Below are 10880 nucleotides of genomic sequence, written 5' to 3'. Positions count from 1 at the left end.
TGTTTAAATAATAATTTGAATGAGATTTAAATGCTTTTTTTAAAAGATATGTATTATTAAATAATAAAAATATTGTATTATTATTTCATGTTCCATTTCTACAACAAAATAATTTTAAACTATTTATTGTAATATTGAAAACAGACGTTTTTTGTAAAATGAGTTTGCAAATTAGTTTTGTATAAAAATGTATTTAAATTAAATCTTATGATCTTCTAATTTGATTATTTATTTGTAACCCCGCGATTAAGCACAGGATTAATTAGTTTTTTTACTTTTCAACATAAAATTAAATTTTCAATTAAACGTAAATTTAAAGTGAGAAAAGAAATTAAAATATTGTGTAATATATTCGAAAATACCAGTCTCCAATTGTAAAATATATGTGCAGTAATTTTTTTCTCGGCAATGATCAGTAATGATAATTATGTTATAAGATTTAAAAGGTAAGCTGCATTACATTTATAGCTAAGAAACTAGTTTCTTTTATGTGTTTTTGCTCAGATTTTTTGTGTCACATATTTAAAACTTATAAAGATATACTGATTTAGATTAGATTTTATATTTCAGCTTGTTGTACTTAACTTGGTGGTAGGGCTTTGAGCAAGCCCGTTTGGGTAGGTACCACCCACTCATCAGATATTGTACCGCCAAACAGCAGCAATATACTGAGTAGTATTGTTGTGTTCCGGTTTGAAGGGTGAGTGAGCCAGTGTTACTACAGCCACAAGGGACGTAACATCTTATTTCCCAAGGTTGATGGTTTATGGTTGGTAAGAAATGGTTAATATTTCTAACAGCGCCATTGCCTATGGACGGTGGTGACCACTTACCATCAGGTGGCCTATTTGCTCGTTCGCCTACCGATACCATAAAAAAAAAATGTTTCTTTGTTATTTTTGAAATCGGATTTTTTTAAAAATATAATTTTGTGATAAATACATATATTTAGGTATGTACTCAATAATGTTATCTTTTATGTTATGAGAAACTTTTTTATATTTTTTTAATCACGTTTTTATAATATGCAAGAATTAATAAAATTCTTACGATTATAATGTATATATGATATTTTGATATTAAATAAAACAGAATTACACTTTCAAAATGTTGCACTAATTCAGAATCAACATCAACGTTTCCGTGGTGTAGCGGTTATCACATCTGCCTAACACGCAGAAGGCCCCCGGTTCGATCCCGGGCGGAAACATTATTTTTACATTTCTTTAGTTTAACTGTATTTATTACTTTATTTTAATGAGAAAAGAGAGAAATTATTAAGTATCTAGTGATGAGCATTATTTTTTCCTATGAATAATAATTAAAAATTGTCATCACTGTCAATGATAACGCAAAATATTTTTAGGATTAGTATATAATTGATTATTTTTGTAATAATTAAATAATACATTTAAATCTTATAATTTAAATATTTATAAAGCAATAGAATTAGAATATTTTCTTAAAATATAAAAAAAATAAAATAAAATATAATGAAAACCTACTTAATAAACGAGAACCCGCGGCTTCGTCAATGTGGAATTCAATTTAGGATCGAAATCCTTCAAAATCTGTAATTTTAACCTACATAAAAAAAAGGTTATCAATTTGATTGTATTTTATTAATTATGTTCGTTACCTCAGAACTACGCAAACCGTGGTCGGTTAGTTATTTATACACCGGTTCCGATTTAAATATGAAGAAAAAATTTGGAGTCGGTTATATTTTTTTGTTATACATTAACTTTGAATTATGTAAACATAATAATATTTTTTTTGAATTATACATAGATGTTATATATTTTAATTATCAGTATTAATTTATTAGTGATTTTTTAATGGCTTTACGTATAACTGTACGGAGTTAACGGTGCATGACCAGTAAAGTTTGCAAACTCATACTGCCATCAAACCGGCCTACTCCAGCGGTGTGGACTGGCCTAACTATTCTCATACTGAGAAAACCTTGTCCGGCACTGCTGATATTACACAAAGTATGAACAGTATTGATATTGATGTTATTATTTAGGTATTGTTGCTACCGTGCCATCGAATATTATGTACAGGCCCAGGGACATAACATCTTAGTTCCCAAGGAGGGTTTAGCGACGCAAGTGATCGTTAAAATGTCTCAGAGTGCCCATCTCTACGGGCTGTGATGATCTTCAAATCGCATGGAATATGTAAATCTATGGTTTGTATATATTTTTTACCTAGTAAATTGTATTATTTATTATGCGGTTCAGTGACAATTTCAAGTAGCAATTGTTAGCTTTAGTAAACTTATACGATACACAAAGATCCATCTCGACGGTAGCTTTCACCATAACGTAACGTCGTCTACAATTCACTTGAACGAGACTACAACTACTGTTTGATTGCTGTTCTGTAAACATTGACTGTTATACAACAAACCATTCAAATCTTACCTTAGGTATATAATCAGCTGTATGGTATATTATGTATTCAACAAATATAAATATGTTAATTTAATGTTTATTCTTAAATAGTGATTTTGTATGATACGTATTTGATTTGTTTATGGTTAAGGTTATTTTTAATATTTATTATTTTATGATTATAACAAATTATTAAATATTAGTAAAATTGTCTATTTCTATATCTATTCGATTAGTATATATTATATTTGACAGGACGCTGGTAGGCTATGCATGAGAAGAATCTACTCTTAATAAATACGCGTTTTTTTATTATTTTACATGGTAAATTTTTAGTACTAAATATTATTAGTATGATGATAATTAATAGTTTCCTGTTGGATTCGTTTAGCTAGTAAGGATGGAGTGAGGCCTGAATGTGTATCGACAATGCCGCATTTTGGCACCTTCAGGTCAAGTCTTTACCCAGCTGTGGAATATTTACAGACTTACTTTACTTAGTACTGTTTACATTTGGTCGTAGAAGAGATACATTTAAAAAAAAAACGTAAATGTCATTTCAATTCGTTTATGTCATCATGACATAAATGTAGAGTTACTTGTTTAGTCTTCTATAATAGGAAATAAATAAATATTGGACAACATCACATACATTAATCTGATCCCAATGTAAGTAGCTAAAGCACTTGTGTTATGGAAAATTAGAAGTAACGACGGTACCACAAACACCCAGACCCAAGACAACATAGAAAACGAATGAACTTTTTCTACATCGACGCGGCCGGGAATCGAACCCGGAACCTCGCAGTGGCGTACCCATGAAAACCGATGTCGTCAGATACCTACCTATATAAATATGTTAACTAACGATTCCGGATATTTCATATTTCACAGGCACTACCATGCACTGAAAATAAGCATAAAAAAGACGGCATACTGTTCATAGAGGTCCGGCCAGACGAAAAACAAAAACATAAATTTCAGGACACAACTACGGTTGTGAACTGAACATGTCCTGTTGAAGCTGGTAGTTTATATAGGTTTTAAAATATGGCAGCATGGCTTAACGTCGCGCTGGCGTACGTACTCCTCAGGAGTGCCTGCTGAGGAGTGCGAGAGGCGAGATCACTTTTATTTGAACAAACATAAAAACTTTTTCCACTCGCATGAGTCTGGATAGCATCCAAAGGCTTTCTCATGCGTAAAAAATATTTATATTATAATAATTTTAATCATTCCATTCACTACCAACTCACGCCAACTGGAACTAAGACGTCACGGTCTTGTTTCTATAACTAGACTAGTTGTCGCACGCGGCTTCGCTCGCGGTTTAGGGGTCATGTATTAGACAAAAAAATTTGCCTATGTCCTTCCTTGGAGTTCAAGTTTGTTTCATACCAAATTTCGTCAAATTCGGTTCATTGGCTTGGTAATGAAAGAGCGACAGACAGACAGACAGAGTTACTTTCACATTTATAATATTAATATGGATTACTCACTCTTTAAACCGGAACAGAGCATTATTAATTACTATTATAACTCGTAATATCCCGAATTCTTATTTATAGTTAGCTCATCATTAAGACTATTATTGAAAGATTGCTTATCGCTTAAAAAAGTCCTTTATACCAGCCAATCGTATTCTTATTCGTTATAAACGTATCTTCAGCGTTGATCGTGACTTATTTAGTATGCAACTGTTATTTGATCATTCGGAAGCTAAGCTTTGAAGAAAATTTAAATATTTTTACGATCAAGAAGTTATGTAATCTAGTTTGTGGTTACGAGGCTCCTATGACATGGCCCAGTGGTTAGAGCGCGTGCACCTTAGCCGATGATTTCGGGTTCAAACTCAGGCAAGCACCACTGAATTTCATGGGCTTAATTTGTGTTTATAATTCATCTCGTGCTCGGCGGTGAAATCATTATATCTTATAAAAATTAAAAATGCCTTAAAAAAGGTAGATGTAATTTAATTACAGGTACCGAAAAGTAACGGCAAAAGTCAGTAGTTACCCTTTAGTTTCTCAGTAGTTTCTCCAGTCTACCTAGGATGACTATGTATATATTTCTCCAATTAAATATGTAGTCATCTTAGGTAGCCGTTTTCTAAACAGCTTTTTTTTTAATTATAGTCGCAGTTACAGTATTCTAAGACTCACTTATATTCTTATTTCTATGTCTAGTAAAACATTATGCTTATGTTAGGTCTCGATACGAGAATAACCCGAGGGTCAGGATCGAAGCTGCTCGGCTCGTATATCTTAGAGCTATTAAGACTTAATAAATTTACGTAAATATTTTTAAAAGAATAATTAACAAAACTGTGTCGTATGTCAATATAATTATGTACGCCTAGTTTAAAAGGTCGTATGTTAAGTAAAGATTACATTGTACGGCGGGGCGTAAAGACTGACCATTTTCTAATGTTTTATAATATATTGTTTTTAGCACGATAAATTATAATTACAAATAAGCACATCTAATTCAGTGGTGCTTAAGATGCACGTGTTGTAACCACTGGGTCATCTCGCCTGTAAATTTCCCACTCCTGGGCTAAGGCCTCCTCTCCCTTTGATGAGAAGGTTTGGAGCATATGTATTTCACCACGCTGCTCCAATGCGGGTTGGTGGAATACACATCATCTCTTCAAATAATATTGATAGATATAAAAGTCATTTGGATGATTTTTATAAATACATATTTTTCTTAGAATTATGACTTGTGTCTATTCTATGAATCTATACACATAAACAAAATGACGGGGATTATAATTTACTTTAAAGTATATTTTTCCTATTATAATACATTTAAAAAGCTTGTTACTAAACGTTAAATTTAAACGTATTAACTGGTATGATTCCAAACATGCTCGTAAGTCAATATTTTAGAATCTCCAACTACATTCTGTCATATATAAGACGAAGTAAATTTATACGAAACAGTGCATATAGAATGTTTAATATATTCAAATACTTAACGAATTGTAATCTACAATTACATAAGCTTAAACAGTAATTTATATTCGTTAATTCTTTTATCTGAACCGTCTACACTGAATAATTCGTCAGAAATTTATGCCAATCGCGGTATATAAATACAGTCTTGTGGGTTTCGTATAGTTTTTTTTTAAATTATGTTGTAATAAAATGTTGTTTCTAGGTTCTTCCTAAAACGCTTTATCTGATCTGGGGTAACGGTTTCACGACTTTCCTCTTTAACTTCTAGTAAGTTTTGATAGTTTAGGTCCCAATTACATATCCGGAGTTCGTCCTCCTTTGTGATCGTAACTCAGGCGTAGTGATAATTTTATTTAAAAAAATAACAATAAATAATACACAATATATATTACTAGTCCAGTCATTATATGCATTTGGAAATACAAATGGGAGGGCTTAGGAAAGCTTAACTTGATATTGTCGACTTGGATGTCCTGTGTGCGTTCGCCCCCATCTTGAAAAAAGGGTTAATTTTTTTGTTGCGATAACCCGGCTGTACGTCGTTATAGAAAAATTATGATAGGTCACTTTTTTGTTGATTCGTTTAAGCTCTACGATTTAGGTTGTTTTTTCTTTCACCTGCTGTTAAGTGGTCAGCACAACTCATATACATTAGCGCAGTAAGAAATATTAGAAATATTAAAGCCCTACCACCAAGTAAAAGTCCTATATATTTTTAACCTACCGTTGATGGTTGTAAAGATATCGATCGCGAAACTGAAAAATAAAAATCAATGCTATGCCATTTTCATCATCATGTCATATTCAAAAATCATTCTCGGTCATATTTTTGTATATAACGACTGGACTATAAAAATGTACTCATAAACTTTGCGTATCTCTAAAATTAATATAATATGGAGATAAAAAATTTAGTGAAAAATTATTTAATCAAAAGAAATACCTATTTACATCTTTTAGAATGCCTCGATTATAACTTAGATAATTTCGTTTTATCAGAACGTTGATACATATAAATATGTATGCATATACATATTTAACATGGAACTGTTACGTACGTACTGTTCAAATCTTTCTTTTTGTTAAACTAATATATGCTAATTAATTATTTTTGCTACTTATGATGAAAATTAAAATTAAAAACGTATTACGCTTGTTTGTAATACCCGATTTTGATTACTAAGTGTACTGAAGGGCTATAAATACATTGTATAGAAAAAAGTCGCTTCCCGCTGTCTGTCTGTCCGCGTGTATGCTTAGATCTTTAAAACCTTGAAAGGGATTTTTATGCGGTTTTCTTTAACATATTATACATGCGTTATACATGCATATATAGCTGAGACATTCTGATAATTTCAGAGGTTTCTAATGAGATGTAAATGAACACATTTTTTGCGCTTACATTGCAAATGTTGGCTGAACCCTACGAGATAGATCAAAATAATGTACTATGGTATTATACATCTTAAAAAGGTCTACAAAAAAGCCACAAAAACCATTTTTATCATTTACTTTTTACATTTTGAGAAATGTATGTTAATGACTTATTTACGAAGTGATTTCAAACAATACAGTATCAATAGTTATCCAATTGAGTACCTTCAATGCAATGTACATTTCAGATCAATATGGCTTACTCGCTTATTTAAATTACAGTTTACTATTTAGTTACATTAAGTTATCGCTTCGCTTCGTTGGTTTAGTAGCTAGCTTTTAGAGATGCTAATTCCTAAATTATTTATACTTTTATTCATTTAAATGGTAGGGGGACGGGAAAATGGACCACCGGATGGTAAGTGGTCATCACCGCCCAAAGACATTAATCATTCCTTACACCTTTAATGCGCCACCAACTACGCTGGCTCGCTCATTGTTCAAACCGGAACATAACAATACTAAGTACCTATTATTGTTTGGCGGTAGAATACCTGATGATTGGTACCCAGACGGGTGCACAAGCTCTAAAACTATAATGTTATGCATATCATTCTAAAGATATTTCTCAATATTTATTTATATGGTCACTTTGTTAATGACATAGATCTTAAAAAAAATTATTAGTGCATCTGGGACATTTCCGCACAAAACGATCCAATTATAGAAATAATCAATTCTAATTTTGAAGTGACAAAACGCTTACTCAGCTTATCGAAGCAATACTATTAATATTCATACCAAATTTAATCAAAATCGGTTCAGTAGGCCGCGGAAGAGTAACAGACGTACGGAGTTACTTTCGCATTTATAAGAATATAAGTATAGATATATGTTTTTTTTTTTTAAAGTAATAAATTATGCCAATGAGCAATGATATATGAGAGAAATCACATCCGGAACTTAAACGCGTCTTTCATAAAACTGAGGTGTAGTGATTTGCATTCAACTTGTAATCTTCATACGTGCATTAATTACGTCGTAATTCTATGTTATCATCTTAATGACGCTTAAAATATGTAACTTGAAGAAACGTTCTATCTTTCTTGGTAAAATAATGAAATTTTATGTTTAGAAATTTAAAGTTTTTTTATCTTGATTATTTCTTTAGATTCTAGAACAACACTAATCCAATTCACTTATATCCAGTTTGAAAATTCGAACGACACATTCATCAGACAAAATCAATTTTCGCGTTCATAATACAGAACATATCGTTCAACGTAGTTTATTCAAGATCTCAAACGATGATAACACATGTCCGAAACACCACAACAGCGCAATTTTTAAGACATTTTCTGCCTTGCACAACCACTCTGTGGAACCAGCTTTAGCCGGCGGTTTTTACCGATACGATTTGGAAACCTTTAAGGAAAGAACTTCTTCCTTAAAGGCCGGCACGCACTTGCAAGCCCCCCGGTGTTGCAGATATCCATCCAGGGCGGTGGTAGTCACTTTCCATTAGGTGAGATTCGTGCTCGCTTGCCACCTACCAAATAAAAAAAAAAACAAAAACACGTCAATTTTGACTGAAATGCGTACGTTAAACAATTAAATACGTGAAAAATCAACAATTTTTTTTTTTCGATTTTAGCGCGCCTTCATTATATTTGTCTATCCTCTCGGTACATTTAGTATATCATTACACGTATTGAATAGCAAACAATGAAATGAACTCAAAACAGTAAAGAAAATAATCTTTTACAATCAAAGTTGAATAATCCCCCAAAAACTCTCCTAGGACCTAGGTCGTCATCCAAATCCATCCATATAAGCATAGGAATAAAAGTTTCAATATTAAATAAAGTCATTAGGACCATATTTCAAACCCAGATCAATCTCCATTCAAAAGGGACGCACGTAATATACTTATTATGTACAGAAACAGATAATTCAGTTCTGTTGGTACGTATCATCAATCTCGAAGGTTTTATCGACCTGTCATTATTCGTGATGGTCACATCATTTTGGTCGTACGCAGTAATATTAGTTATGGACGTGACAAATGCCGCTAGGTTAACCTTTATTGCATGTTTTTATATTGCATTAATGTTTAAAATACTACATATAGTCAATTTCAACTGAATATGTACATAAATAAACAAGAGGACCACGATAAGAAATTATTGTATGTTTTATGAATGTATCAAACATTTATAAAAGGTGTGCGGTATTGCAAATGGAACACCTAATAGTTAAGTGGTCACCACCACCACCAGGATAACAACCTTAACTATTACGTATATCGCCAATGCACCGCCAACCTTTGGAACCAAGAATTTGTGCCTTGTGCCTATAATTATACTGGCTCATCCTTAAAAACGAAACACAACAATACTAAGTTATAGTACTGTTTCGCGGTAGAGTAAACGAATACGTGGGGGTACCTACGCAGACGAACTTGAACACGAAGTAAATTTTTCAATTAACACAATATCCTTAATTATATACCTAAACTTTTCAATCCGTACATTAATGAAAAATCCAGGGCCGGATCTACCATGTGGCATTTTGGGCTTCAGTCCAGAGCCCTGTGGATTCAAGGGGCCCCAGCCAAGTCAAGTCAAAGTCAAAAATAGACTATAATGCGAAAGAATCCATAACTTTATTAAATTAAACAGATCGTATGGTTTGCAGTCCTGCGGGTCCTGCAATTAATTAAACCCATTCAATTAATTTAATTCAAGTCTACGTTTAAATATGTCTTAGGTGGGCCAATAAGTGGTATTAGCTCAGGGCCCCCGAAACTTACGGTCCGGTCCTGGAAACACCTATGAAAATTTTTCGATATTTTTAGAGTTTATCCAGTTATGACAGATAGACAAACAGTCTCGGCGATATACTTTTTCTATAACAATATGTGTGAAAGAGAGAGAATACTATATGCAATAGAAACTGAAAAGGAATTCGTTTTACATTTCAAAAAACAACTTTAATTGTCATTAGGAAAAGTTACATATAGGCACTCTTGAATTTGGGTTCTGTAATACTATTCCAGTTGTAATGTTTGATCTTTCAAGTTATTAAAACAATGTAATATTGATGTAAATCATTTTAATGTTTCTTAAATCATTGTACAGATTCTGTTGAAATTATCTATAAATGTCAAATACCGTTCACTCACTGACTGGTGTCGAAATCTTTAGAACTTTATAGACTGCAAATTTTGCTACTAGCTATAAATTAAGTCCCTAATACAGCACACTAATTATATAATAATTAGCGTCTTAATTAATTACTTATACAGCCTTGCTATTTTTTTTATAATGGTCTGAAGATAGAAGACGTCAAAGTAAATTAATTGATATTACAAATGAGGTAACCGTTCAGAGTCAGTCTTCGATCGTAATGTACTTAGCCTTGCTACGAAAAGAAAAGTTCATCCACGATTATTACTGTCAAGACGGCCCTGGATCCAGCCGGGCCATTGCGGCCCAGTCCGACCCTGGTGCCGAGGACGAGCTGAGATGGCCCAGATGATTTCGGGTTCAACCCAGGCAAGCACCACTGAATTCATCTCGTGCTCGGCGGTGAAGGAACACATCGTGAGGAAACCTGCATGTGTCTAATTTCAACGAAATTCTGCCACATGTGTATTCCACCAACCCGCATTGGAGCAGCGTGGTGGAATATGCTCCAAGCCTTCTCCTCAAAGGGAGAGGAGGCCTTAGCCCAGCAGTGGGAAATTTACAGGCTATGTTATTTTGTGTTATATAAAATTTTAAAGTTGGCATTTTGGAAAATTGTTATTTATTGGAATTACCATGTAGTGATAATAAGGGTCAACCAAAACTACGGAAGTTGTTTTTTGTGGTGTTGTAGGGCACGTAAAGGTACAACCTGTTCGGTATGTAGTTACTCTTTCCCGCCAGTCCGTAACATAGATTAATAAATATTATAATTGAATTATTTCTTACCACCCGTGGAAATTAACAAAATAATAGTCTTTACAATTTTTTATCATCTTCACAATCCTTTATCCAGTAAAACGGCTTATTGATCAAAATGTTCTAAACATGTTATTTAAATATACTCGGTGGTAGGACTTTGTGCAAGCGAATATGAGTTGGTCTCATCCACTCTAAAA

The 10880-nt window shown here is 32.8% G+C and overlaps 1 non-coding gene across 1 annotated transcript; it reads left to right on the top strand.

Moving 5' to 3' along the window:
* The first annotated feature begins 1137 nt into the window (after positions 1 to 1137).
* Trnav-aac (transfer RNA valine (anticodon AAC)) lies at positions 1138 to 1210 on the top strand. Its single transcript has one exon. It is a non-coding gene; the product is annotated as a tRNA-Val (tRNA).
* The last annotated feature ends 9670 nt before the right edge of the window (positions 1211 to 10880 follow it).

Source organism: Vanessa tameamea, chromosome 25 (assembly GCF_037043105.1).
Source record: "Vanessa tameamea isolate UH-Manoa-2023 chromosome 25, ilVanTame1 primary haplotype, whole genome shotgun sequence".
NCBI classification, from domain to species: Eukaryota; Metazoa; Arthropoda; class Insecta; order Lepidoptera; family Nymphalidae; genus Vanessa; species Vanessa tameamea.
The sequence above is the reverse complement of the archived record's forward strand: the minus strand, read 5'-3'. Positions and strand labels throughout refer to the sequence as shown.